Genomic DNA, 4,815 nt, shown 5'->3' on the forward strand with positions numbered 1-4,815 from the left:
AATCAAACATATGCACAATCTCTCCCTTATAAATATGGATTGTAAATGAGCTAGGAACAACATCACAAGATCTATTTATCATTAGTTGAGCTTTCTTATAGTTTCATTTTGAAGCATATATAATATATCAATAATTTCTTCCTTTAAAATTACTTTTATCAATAGGATTAGAATGATGGATTGTAAGTAAGCTAAGAACTACATCACAAGATCTATGGTCACAATCTATTTTTCACTTTGGAATTAAAGTATTTTGTTTTATCTATACAATGTTCAATTTGGCAAACAAGGTCAAGTTTAAGATCCAAAAAATATCCTATACCTATAGACTTGATCTTATCGGGAAGATGAGTTATACTTTTTAAGGAATTTTTATTATTTTGTAATGTTGAGGTCTATGCCTAAATGGGATGCCATATATTAGAATTTGATAATATTTTCCTAAGGGATGTCAAATATGACATTATAATGTTAATGTGGATGACACATCAAAGGGTCATCATCTATTGAGGACGTAGTCAATTTGGATCATTAGGTGAATGCATTTAATATTTTTTGAGGTCTTGTAAAATGCATTCAATATTCCAAAATAATTCAATGTTTCAGCTCACTATTGTAAGCTAATCTTGGTTGCTTGGGTATGAGGTTTAGAGAATATAAAAGGGATGCCTTAGAGAATGTGCAATCACATGTTGTCACTTAGTTCTAGTGGAAAATTTGAGGTCCAATTTTGTTTATTGGTTATTTTCTTTGGGACGTTAATTATTAGTGGAAAGTTGGTCTAGTAATCTTCTAGTAAGTTTTTATGTCACTACTACTCTATTGCCTACCAATAGAAAGATTGGATGAGAGTCTATCTACCATCTTGTGCTTAATTTCTCTTTGAGTGTGGGTATGGATCTCTAGAAAGAACTTGGCACTTACAAGTGTATCTAATATTTTCAATTGTTAAATAATACATTAGTTTAGAGATTTGAAGAATAGGTTTTTTTCAAATATATTTCTTACGATATATTTATAATACATCTGTTTACAAAAAAATTCGGGGCACATTCCATGAGGCAAAAATCAATATGGACGTGTTAGTTGTACCTTCTGCATACCTCCTCCTACATTAATGATCCATACTCACATGCAAGCACAAAATAGTTCTAGACACTAGGAAATTCTTTTAGAAAATTTCTCTATTATTTTTGCAATTTTTTTTTGAAAATTTGTAAGAAAAACACTGGCCAAATTTTTTTGTTGCTTTTGTACAGTTCTAGCCTACACAAACATTGACATTAGCATACCCCCTACACGCAACACTTTTTTTTCTATGGTTCCCACCAAATATGGCCGAACCACTTGTAGACACCTAAAATTGTATCCTTTAATTAAATAAATATTTTTATTTATTTAATTATTTAAACCTAATTATTCTATTAATTAAATAAATCTTTATTTATTTAATTAATTCATTAGCTTTTTCTACCCATGACACATGTCATTCATCTCTTAATTCTTCTCTTACCAACCCCCTTTATCATTTAATTATTTCGTATACCTACACTTTAATCCTAGCCGACCATTTATCTTTACACCTCTTAATCTTATCCCTCCATTTCTTACAGTGTTCTCTATATAAGAGGATACTCTCCTTCATTATCAGCCCTAATGACATAATCAAGACTTCTTGTGATCAAGCTATCAACCACATTTTCATTCTTTGTTGAGCTCTTGTGCACACATAAAATATGAGAGCAAATATATCAAACAAGATCAATGGAGATAGAAAGAAGTGGAGATTGAAACCCTACTTGACATGTGAATGGTATATTTGGTTTATTTTATTTATTTGCATGGTCTTAAGTATTTTCATTTGTATATGGTGGATTGCTTTCATTTTTAGGCTAGGGTTTTATGGTTGGATCTTTCAATATTGTTGTTTTTATTATCGATTTTCACCGTATACATTTTGGGACATCTGATGGGAATCTTGTCCCTTTTATTTTGACATCTTGTCTATAGATTTTGTGTTTTTAAAAGTTGGAGGTTTGACATTGAGACGATTTTGCGTTTTTCTGCATCTGCAATGGATCTGACTGCATCTATGTTCTGTTTTTGCGTCTAAGACTACTAATTTTGTGTTTTTGATTTTCTACTATTTTTGCAAATCTGTCATTCTAAAGTTACGTCTGCATAGCATCTTATTATGTTTTTCTTTTCTTTTCACATTAGAATTGCTTCTTGCTACATTTTTGGTTTTGCAAGGTTTTTGCTCAGTTTTACAGTTACAAGTTTCTGGAATCACGTCTATGAGCTATATTGTTGTGCTCATGTCTAGATCTTGTATTTGTGCAGGTTTATGTTGTGTCTGCATTTTCTATTTGGTTTGTAGTTCTCAAATCTGAAAACCACATCTTTGTTTCATCATTCTACATCTGCATCTGGTATAGCTCCGTCTGCATTTCAGTTTTGCATTTTTTGCTTTCATTTAGGGTTTTCAGATTTGGTTTTTAGGGATAACTTCTTTTGATCTAACTAATGAATTGGTGCTACTGTTTAAAACAAAGAAAAATGTCTTGTCAAAGGCTCCTATTTCACAAAGTCTTTGGATCTAAAAATTTACCTAACTTGTGTGCTTACAAGATGGGTATCATTTCAAAACTACTAACATGTTTGGTGCAAGACCTTTGCCAAAGATTTGATTTTGAAATTGCTTTATTTGTCTTCTTTAGTTTAACAAACATTTCATTTTGGGTCTTAAAATTAACAAGTGTCTTTTGTGTCTTGAGCAATAGGATTTGTGTTTTACGTTTTAGAGGGCCTTCTTCCTGAGTAGCCCATAAGGTCAAGTGAGAGGGAACTACCCAAGTGATAACAAGATAAAGCCAAGCTCTTCCAAGCCACTATAAATAAAATTGTGTGTGATGAAATTTTCAAGAAATGGTTGTTACATGCTTCTATAACAGCGTTGTGACTCCCCATAAACCCTATAGAGTGCAACCTCTATAGGTTGGGAGGCCTTCCATTTAACGAAGCATAACATGTTGCTAATTATAGGCACCTAAATGGATGCTCTTACTAGACACTATTTTGTGTTAAAAGCCAAAAACCTTCTAGTTGTTGGCACAGGAGGTCAGACCTTTGAAGGGGCTCACATTCTTATGGTTCTTAGTAGAGATACAAAGTTCACCACGGGGATTTTTTATGGGGACTGGTGCTTGGCTGTCCCAGAGAAGTGAGTGTCACGGGTGGAGCCAGTGGAGTCAAGTATCTAAGTATCCGCTTTGAATTTAGTAGTTGAGATACAAAGTGAGATTCAATACCTATTGTCCTGGATAGCCCCAGGATTTGTTCTTGCATGATCAAAACACTCAAACATTTTAAAGCAAAACAAAGAAACATTGTGTCTACCATGTTTTAAAGTGTATGCAAAAACATTTCACATTATATTTCACATTTGGAAAAAAAAATTTATCTTTTAGACAAAACACTCTCAAACATTGAGCCTTCACTGTTATTGCATCCTCTTGCCATGAAAAGAGTCAAAACATTGAGATTTGGTCACATTAAACAACTTCAAAATCGGACAGAATTGCACAAAATATCAAAAAATGCATCTGTGACTGTTAAAATCATGTCTATGTAGTACAAAATTGTGTCTGTATCCTACAGCAACATATCCACAAGAAATTGTCACATTTTTAGAAATTGTCTTTGTTGGTTTAAACCACGTTTGTGTTGAGAAATCACGTCTGTATAGAGAAGAATTATGTCTTTGAATTTCAAGCTAAAATAGTCATTATCACCAAAACATTACATATGTGTTTACTATAATTGCGTCTGGGATCATAAATCACGTTTGGGTTTGTTAAAATTGTGTCTGCTTTCATGGTTGAAAGATTACAAAAAATTCTTGAGAACAAAAGGGACTTATGTTTTCAAATTCAAAGAGCTTCTTAGGATGCTTCCTATAGGGATTCATCTTTTAGTCAACTTGTCTTGGTCACACATAGTCAATCATTTTCCTTCACTTGCATTTCCCTCATACATATCTTCTAAATTTGAGTCAAAAGGTTACTTTGCTTGTCCCCATCACACTCTGCAAACATACTACAACGCAACACTAGGTGATTCTCGCATCAAGATCTATCATTATAGGGTCTCATTTGGTCTTCTTGAGTCAAGGTCAACTTACCTCATCAAGAGATCCATCATCTCTTTGGAAACCACACCTTACTCTTAAATATACATACTTCGGTCTTACATTCTTGGACATTGTAAGTTTACCCTAGATTCATCTACACTTCATACACCTCTTGGTCTTCCATAGTCTTTGCATCTTCATCTTATCCTTTCATTTTGATCAAGACTTTATTCTATGGTTGAAACTTGTTCATAAAGGTCTAGAAGGGAAACCGAAGAATCTTTAAGGTCTTTAAACATGAGTACCTATGAGTTTTATGGAGATGAATTCTACAATCTATTTGACAACCACAGTTATATACCAGGCAATGACATCAATGACAACAACAATAAAAATGATAATGACAATGACAACATGCCTCTATGGATTTTGTAGAAGTTGAGAAAACTATCATGGATCCTCATTTTAATAAATTAGTTCAAGAAATCATGAAGAGGGATAGACAATATTTCCTACAAGTTATGGCACAAAGTGAAACAAGATTACCCCATGATTTTGATAAGTCACAAATTTTGGAAGATGATACAAACCAAATAAATAAAGTTAGTACAAGGCTTATGAGGCCCAATAATGGTGGTAATAGGAGAGAGTGTCTCGTTCTTGAGTAACTTTCATCCTTATTT

Source organism: Cryptomeria japonica, chromosome 7, assembly GCF_030272615.1.
Source record: "Cryptomeria japonica chromosome 7, Sugi_1.0, whole genome shotgun sequence".
NCBI classification, from domain to species: Eukaryota; Viridiplantae; Streptophyta; class Pinopsida; order Cupressales; family Cupressaceae; genus Cryptomeria; species Cryptomeria japonica.